General features: G+C 41.9%; 1 long non-coding RNA gene across 1 annotated transcript; it reads right to left on the bottom strand.

The window, feature by feature from the left end:
* Nucleotides 1–3533: 3533 nt before the first annotated feature.
* On the bottom strand, nucleotides 3534–4412 carry LOC105740445. Its single transcript, XR_001116492.1, has 2 exons — nucleotides 4357–4412; nucleotides 3534–3915 (listed from the first exon to the last, which is right to left on the bottom strand). It is a non-coding gene; the product is annotated as an uncharacterized LOC105740445 (long non-coding RNA).
* Between the last annotated feature and the right edge of the window lie 4608 nt (nucleotides 4413–9020).

Here is a 9020-nt window from a genome sequence, read left to right as displayed (position 1 = left end):
ATGATGCTCTTTTCCTGTTAGCTGGCACATGAGCTCCGTCTGTCAGCATTGAAATTGTTAAGAAATGGTGTTTATAAAATGGAATTAGAGAACACACTGAAGTCAGTTGGGACCACTGGGAAGTTTGTTTGTTTGTTTGTTTGTTTTTTCCAGACATTCAAGAAAGAAATAATGGTCTTGAATTCAGGCCGAATTTTCAGGTGTTGAAGGGAGGGGCTGAATCTGGGCTGGCCATTCTCCATTTGTTGCTTACCCTACCAGATCCCTTTTGCTCCCCTTTCTGCACTCTTTGTACCCCAGGAGCCTGCCTCCTATCTATGGCCTACAGCACTGAACTCCTTTGCCCTGTGATTTTTGGTTGGCCTTTGCCAACTGGAAGCACTGGCAGGAGATTAGATGATGAGAAGAGGGACAGCAAATGATGGTGGCGATTGTCTCCCAGGCTTTCGTCCCTCACTGCCCCTAACTTTCCAGAGTCCTGGCAGTGGCTGCATCCCCTGTTTTAGCTCCCATCAGGTGGCCCTTCTTCCACAGCTCCAAGCTTAGAGATCAGGTACTTTTGGGAATTCCACTGCTGCCCCTTGCACCTTATTTTCCTAAGGATAGTAAAGGCATCCTGCAGCTGCCCTTGGGTCTTTTGCCACTGTGTGTGTTTGTTTGTTTGTTTGTTTGTTTGTTTGTTTGTTTGTTTTGAGATGGAGTCTCACTCTGTCACCCAGGCTGGAGTGCAGCAGCTTGATCTCAGCTCACTGCAACCTCTGCCTCCTGGGTTCAAGTGATTCTCCTGCCTCAGCCTCCCGAGTAGCTGGGATTACAGATGCCCGCCACCACATGGGCTAATTTTTGTATTTTTAGTAGAGATGGGGTTTCAACATGTTGGTCAGGCTGGTCTCGAACTCCTGAACTCAGGTGATCCGCCTGCCTTGGCCTCCCAAAGTACTGGGATTACGGATGTTAGCCACTGCATCCAGCCTTGCCACTGTTACTTAGTTTCCTCCTCCCTATTCTGAAAGCCAACTGTTCATTAAACTCTACCTTTCAGCTCTTTGAGTTCTCAGTTTCCTGCAGGAACTGTAATTTCTACAGAGAATAAAAGAATGTTTCAAAGGTTACATTAAGCCTGGCTGGATTTCATGATCAACTAAACATGTGCATGGGAGGTTGGGAAGAAGGAAAAAAAGACTCCCCAGTTTCTGGCTGGAACAGGGAGACAGATAGTTGGCAGTGTGAAGGATGAAGCCACACAGGAATGTGCAGGTGGAAATGCTGCATGATAAGGAGCAGGAAGAGTTGCTCACAGGTGAGTTGGCATTTTGGACATGTTGACTTGATTCTCCAAGCTGGAGATGCTGCCACTTGGACAGAGGAGTTGGAGATAGAGCAGAGGACTGGAACCGAGATTGGAGATAGATTTGGGAGAATTGAAAGCCATTAAGAAAACCTCCGGCAAACCTTGTGGCTTACACCTCCTTCCTTTTTCTCTGCATCTGCTTCTCCTCCAGCCCCACCCAAATCCTCCCCGTTCAGCCCAGATTCCCCACATCCCCACATAAGGTTACCTTTTCAGCATAGTATCCCACACTTTCAAATCTTGCCCTTTTTCATCACCAAAGATTTTCTGGTTTACAATCTTTCCAAGCCCAGAATACTGTTTTCCAAAATGACAATGAACTCCTTTGATAAAGTACCTCCTTCTAATGTAAAAATAAACTCACATATTACTGTTCCAAGAGAGGATTTGTACATTTTCAACGGACAACGGCCAGACTACCAATTGGACAATGACTGAAGTCCTTATTTCTCAAAGTAGGATTCCCCTGCTCCTGAAAAGACGAGAGTATTCTGCAGAGTGGCCAGGACTGTGGAAGAGATACGGTCCATCCTCCTCAAGCTTCATTTCCACTCAAAGATTTGCAGATGGGTGATAATTTTATGTTACATAAAACATGAATATATGATGGAAAAGACGCAAAGTTCCTACCAGTTTTTAAGACAAAACATAAACCTCCAAAGGATTCCCTGCCAAAAGTTCACATTGAATTTGACCTGCTCATGAGGATGTGTAGTGGGAAAGGGGGGCTAAGTTGGAGAAAATTGTCTCTCCAAGGACTATTCCAAAGGCAGGAATTTCTGGACATTGGAGAGCAACTATTTTAGAGTCAGCAACTCTCATGATATTCCCACAAATCTTGCCTCTTTGGCCCACCCAGACTCCATAGACAATGCCTGTGTCTTAAGTGGCAGTCCCTTGCTAAGTTGCCTTCCCTAACTTTGGAACTTGGTGCACAAAATACCTTTCAGATGGTGTAAATTCATCTACTGTAAGTCTTCTTTAGGTTTTTCTGTCATACACTGAATTTTAAGTATAGCACATTTGCTTTCTTCCTGCAGAGAACATATCCTGATTCCAGGAAAGTCTGCCAGGGGAGAAAAAAAAAAGTGCATACACCAACTTCTTGAAACATTTGGCACCTGCCACAATCACCAATAAATCTAAACTGGACAGCTTGACATTTCCTCAAACAAGACCCCACCTCTCAAAGAACATTTGTCCTAACATGAAAAACAATAAAAGCCCAGCTGATAGAATGCAAAACATTCTTCCTTGTCTAACTGCAGAAGCAAAAACAAAATAATTGCTTGCTTAGGCAGTGATTTGAGCCATTCCACAATCCATGAATGTTATGGTCCTGTTCAAATGGCATCAGTAATAACCCTCAATAATTTTCACATTGGAAGAATTTATACACTGTGTCAACACTCTTTTTTTTTTTTCGAAACCTACCTGCCCAAAGAAAACTGCACTCTGATCTTCTTAAGCATTGTATATGCCTGAACGAGGGCTGTGGAACTCGTTGCATCCTTTTCTACTTTGTAAAAACACAGTTGTCAGTTCCGGCTTTAGAAACAATTCAACTTATAAACAATTTAATGGAGGTTTCCTGTCTCCTCCTTTCCCCTTTAACATGGAGCCTTCCTCCGTTGTTTCCAAAGAGGACCTTAGCTTCCCCACCAAACCCCCACGCCCACCAACCCTCCTCCCTCTCTCTACGCAAGGGCTGCCAAGATCTCCCAAAAGGAGGACAGGATATAGCAGAGCCTCTTTCAGTTTCCCAATCTCTTGAGCTGCCTCTCGAAGGGCTGAAAGTTTAAGCCTCAGCAGCTTCTGAGCACATTCGTTGCAGTCAGCCACCTGGGGAATCCAATAGACCTTTGCTTGGAACATTGTTCTGTAGGAAAAATGCATCCCAAGTTCCAGGGGACTTTGGAACAGAACATTTTCACATGATAGCATGTGATCTACACAATATGTTAGAGTCTGATGCATGGTTTCCATGGACCTACAAGATTTCATGGGCGTTTCCTAGCAATGTCACTAACAATTAATCTAGGGGCCTTTGGGAAAGACTGGAAAGACCATCCATTTACTTAAACCATTATTAGCAAAATAGGGGCAAAAAGTTCATTCTTTGAATTTGATTTTTTTTATTTTATAATATATCAGAAATAGTCACATTGGAGGAAATCAGAACTGTTTGGGACTTCTTTTACTTCTTTCATGGGTTGACGTTGTTATTTTGATTTCTATGTAGACAAACCAAGCTTAAGGCCTATTAGCAATATTAAGAAGGCCTTGATATTAGATAGAGAAGAAAAGTATATTTATGCAAATACCAGCCTTGGTTTTGGTACTAAACTGGGTAACACGTGGGTGTCTGTTTTCTCATGAGTTAGGTTTGCCTAGGGCTTCCTTCCAGTTTAATGTTTCATGATTCCAATCATTTCTTCCCTGTCTTCATGCACGGTTCTCCAATGGTGCCTTCCTTCCCTGGAGGAATCTTTGCCAAGAAGACTTCTGGTATAGCTACCAAAATAGCTGTGCCACCTGGTTCCATGGATTGGCATCTCCATCACCTAATGAAGCAGAGATAACGTGGAGGACCTCAGGCAATACTATCTGCAAACCTCAGTCGATATCATTTGCAAACCTCCCTGAGACTACTCCTGATTCAGTGTTAACATTCACAATATTTAATTAGGCACCATTGACTTTCATTTACCAAATGTCAAGCAGATGACAAAATTCTCTCAATTTGATAAAATTTGATAAATTTTAATGTTGACATTAATTCACTTCTATTTTAGAAAACAGCAAGACATCTTTGATTTTGAAAATGGAAAAGTCAATATCACCAAAGTCTGTTTGTTGGTATAAGATAAAAAATTGAGTTAATTCTTTTTGTTGTCTGTATTTGCGCCTCCCTCCTTTCTCTCTCTCTCTCTCTCCCTCCCTCCCTCCTTCTTTCCTTCCCTCCCTCTATTCCCTCTCTCTCACACACACAAACAAATAAATACCATCCCTTCAATGTGTGCCAAAGGTCTCTTTTCAACAGTCAAAGCATGTTGAGCATAAAGCCAAGTCCTACTTGGCAGGGAGGTTTTTATTCCAAAGAACATTAGATTAAACAACCTGCTAAGTCAAAACAGCTTGCGTGAGCTTTAGAATCAGATAAAGCAAAGGGTCAGCTAAACTATGGCCTATGAGCCAAATATGTCTTACCACCTGTTTCTGTATACCTGTAAGCTAAAAATGGTCTTCATATTTTTAAAGAGTTAAATATAACTTTTAAGAATATTTTAAGACACAAAAATTACAGGAAATTTGAAATTTCAGTGTTCTTAGTTTTATTAGAATACAACCACACCTGCTTTCCTCTATATCATCTGTGGCTGCTTTCACACTACAACAGAAGAGACTAGTAATTGCAACAAAGACCATATGACCCACAAAGCTGAAATATTTATTATCTGCCCCTTTACAGAAAAAGTTTGCCAATTCTTGCGATAGGCCTGCACTTTGATTCTGCCATTTAACATCTCTGTGGCATTAAGCAAGTTTCTTACCCTCTGTGACCTCAATTTTTCTTTCTAAATTAAGTCATGATATACAACTTGCAGATATCTACAATGATGCTTGGCACCATGTATATTGGTTCTTCTGCCACATCTCTTTCCCATATCTTTCTCTATGTAGCTGTCAGAGGCAACAAGCCAACAGATGTTGGCATAGCTCAACTTGCAAAGAGGGCAGACCACATCATATCTTGGTTGCAAGGGCCTGGGCTGGGCTTCTGGGTCTGCTTTAGTAAAAGTTATTTTTGGACAGTACCTGGACTTTTTATTATTTCCTTTCAGTGGAGGCAAAAGTGGATATTCACAAATTTGCATCTCCCACTTTTGCTAGTACACTCCTGGGAAACTCTTGACCAAGAGGAAAGTGTGTTTTAGTTGTTAAACTGATAAAATGTATAAAAATATGTCAATAAGCACTAAAAGCTGGAGGGTCCGGGCAGCCCACTCCATGAAAATTAGAATTATGTATCCAATATGCAATTACTGCAAAGCATAACAACTCCCACAGTGAGAGCCCCAAATCACAAGGTCCTTGGAGACTTCCCTGCTGTTCTCCGGATCTCTCTGCCCACTTCATTCAAAATTTCTTTTACCACTAAGTCAACTCAACAAGGAAAATGGTACTCCGAAACCAGCTGAGCAGATGATTTCTACCTCAGAAGGAAACCACTATGTTTAGAGAAATTAAAGTACAACTCGGGTAGTTTTCTACCTAATTGGGAGGCGGCGTGTTCCTGTGGAATGAACTTTGGAAGAGGCCTGGGTTCAGATATCAGTGTGCCTCCTACAGCTCTGTGACCTCGCCCATCTGGCTCTCTGAACCTCAGTCACCTTATCTGGATAACGATGGAAATAATTTTTACCCCATAGGGTTGATATGGGATAAAATATATAAAGCATATCATGAGCTTATGAGCAATGTCTAGCACAGAATGCTGCTATCCTGACTTCTATTCCGAGTGGAATCAGGGGTTCAGGATTGCCACCATACTGAATACCTGCCAGTGCCAGGAACTGTAGCTATCTATATACAAGATGCTAGTTAATATTTGCAACAGCTCTGTGTAGCTGACATTTCTGGCTTCATCTTTTAGATGAAGATATGGATTAACCCATTCTGAAATAATGATGGGAAAGTGCTATTTTCTGTATGAAATGTATAAATTTAAGGACTAGAGGAATTGTCTGTAGCTGGCTGGTTCTGCTGGCTAGCTTTGTTCCATAAAAATTACTAATGGTGTCCAGGGATGCAAAGATGACAAAAATAATTTATTTAATCTTGCCAATTAAAAAAACTTTTTATTAAAATACAATATAGAGAAAGTACCCTTAAGCATACAGTCCAATGAACTTTCACAAACTGAACACAATCTTACAACCAGCACCCAGACTAAGAAACAGAAACTGACTAGTACCCAAGAAGTCCCCGGGAATGCTTTCTTCTGGTCACCAATACTAATTAGTATCCTGACTTCTATTGTTTGTTGGTTTGTTTTGAGATGATGCCTCACTCTATTGCCCAGGCTGGAGTGCAGTGGTGCCATCTCTGCCCACTGCAACCTCCACCTCCCAGGTTCAAGTGATTCTTGTGCCTCAACCTCCCAAGTAGCTGGGATTACAGGCACCTGCCACCACACCCAGCTAATTTTTGTATGTTTAGTAGAGACGGGGTTTTGTCACGTTGGCCAGGCTGGTCTCGAACTCCTGGCCTCAAGCAATCTGCGTGATTCAGCCTCCCAAAGTGCTGGGATTACAGGTGTGAGCCACCACATTCGACCTGCTATCCTGACTTCTAACAGCACAAATCAGTGGTGTTTGTTATACAAACTACAGTCATAGAGTGTGTGTTTTTGTGCATGCCTCTGGCTTCTTTTGCTCAACGTTTATGTTTATAAATAAGATTCATCTATATTGATGAATGTAATTTAGAATTCTATCATGCACTCTCAATACTGTATAGCCACCATTTTTGCAAACATGCCAAAATTTATTTATCCAATCTCTTGCTGATGGGCATTAGAGTAATTCCAGTTATGAGGAGTTTGAACATTCTACTACATGTCTTTTGGTGACTGTTTTCTGCGTTCTGTTAAGTACACACCTACAAGTGGGCTTGTTGAACAATAGCATAGCTACTTTCAGCTTTAGTAGATACTAGCAACCATTTTTCCAAAAAGGTTTTGTCAATGTATACTCCCACCAGCAGTGCATGTGAGTTCCAGTTGTCCCACTTCCTTGCCAACAGTAAGCATCTTCCATCTATTTCATTTTTGTCATGCTGGTGGGTGCCTGCTTGCATTCTTATTTTTGTCCCATATACCCAAAATATTCAACGACAAGAATGAAAGACAAGAAGTGAGTACAGGAAGAGCAAATTGAGGGAGTGTCACAAAGACTCCAAGAAACACATGGGGGCCATAGCCACGTAATTACCGACTAGAAACCATCATTATCAAATGCATGTGGAATTCTAGTGCTCAATGACTCAGCCCCTCGCCACTGGTGTATTTAACGCCAATGGTGTATTTAAATTAAAATTCTATAACAGATTCCTGATTTTCCATCATTCCACCTTTGCACTTCAGAATTGCATTTTCTTCCCACCACTTTTTGGGTCTCCCAGAAGAGCCTTAATGAAATTTGTTGGCAAGAAACAAGTAGGAGAAACAGGAGAAGATTGGGCTCTGGATATAGTAACAGTTGATAAACATAAATGTGTACTTCAAAATGGGAAGGAGTGGGGAGGAAGAGACCCAGGGTGTCCCCAACACATCCTGTCTATAGGGATAACCTCACCAGTTGGATACACGGTAATATACACGGTAATTGTAATACCTTGCCACTGCATAGCCTTTTTCAATTTATAAAATGCTCTGTGAATCTATGGCATGCCTAGCAAGAAACAGATCCTGTGAAACTAAGGTGCTGGAGGGAGCGCTGCTGTATATCTGGCTTCACAGCAGAACCTTTACTGCGGTAGTGGAGTAGAGGCTGCCCTCAGTGAATGCGGGTTTAGGACAATAACAGGAGGGGCTCATGCTCGCTCTCTGTCTCTCGGTCCCTGTGTCTGTGTCATGCCGTCTGACCCTGGGGTGATGCTGAAAATGGACCTCCCTCCCTGACTGTTCCCATGCAACATACATCCCTGCCCCCTACAGCAACCCAAAACAGTTTAACTACTGAATGTCTTTTAGCATGTGGCCCGGACTCCATAGCTCTTAATAATAGCCAATGCTTACTGGATGCCCACCACATACTGGGGAGTGTGCTAAACACATTACATGCATTATTTATTTTGATTTGGCTTAATTCCCACAAAACTCAGTCACACAACAGATAATTCACAAGGCTTAGGATAAATCTAGCTCTCCCTCTCTACCCAGAAACCCATGTGATCTGAGGAGGACCTTTTCCTCTCCAAAACACACCCATGCCTGCTGATGCTTAAGGTCCCACAGTTCCAGCTTTGTTCCTGTGTCAAAAAGAGCGTTTGTACTTGTTTGATGCATTAATGTTTATAAGGCACATTATCAAACATTGACACCTTAAGGGAACATGTTTAGAAGAAAAAAGACCTTTTGTAACCTGAGAGCCTGGGATCATGAGCTTCTGAAATGTCAGGAACGTGAACTACAGAACAATTTTCTCTTCCCTTTAGTGTTTCTAAATCCACAAATATTTTTGTAGATTTCCTTTGAGACAACACTCTCAGACTCTGGGGCAAAGACTAATTCAAAAGGTGAGGATGAAACAGACATCAAATTATTTCTCCAGTCCCAACATAATAGAACAAATAAGTACCCTTTCATTCTGTACTTGGAGCTAAGTTTAATTATTTTACCCAACAACATATTAACCTCCAAATGGGTACGGTTTAAGGAAACAAAACAGACACTTGAAAAGGTCTAGATATTTCATAGTTGACAGAGGCATAATGGGTTCTTACAGCCCACTGGGGTACCACTGAGATAGATGGTGATGGTTGACCCCAGGCAAAGGACAAACTCAGCAGTACCACCCAGCCCCAAGCCCACCAAGACAGGAAGAGTGCTGTCTTCTTTCACCTTTCATCCTCCCCTTGCTCTATTCTCTGGTCTTACCTACCT

This window comes from Nomascus leucogenys, chromosome 11, assembly GCF_006542625.1.
Source record: "Nomascus leucogenys isolate Asia chromosome 11, Asia_NLE_v1, whole genome shotgun sequence".
In the NCBI taxonomy this organism is placed as follows: domain Eukaryota; kingdom Metazoa; phylum Chordata; class Mammalia; order Primates; family Hylobatidae; genus Nomascus; species Nomascus leucogenys.
Note: the sequence above shows the minus strand (reverse complement) of the source record. Positions and strands in the feature narration are given on the sequence as shown.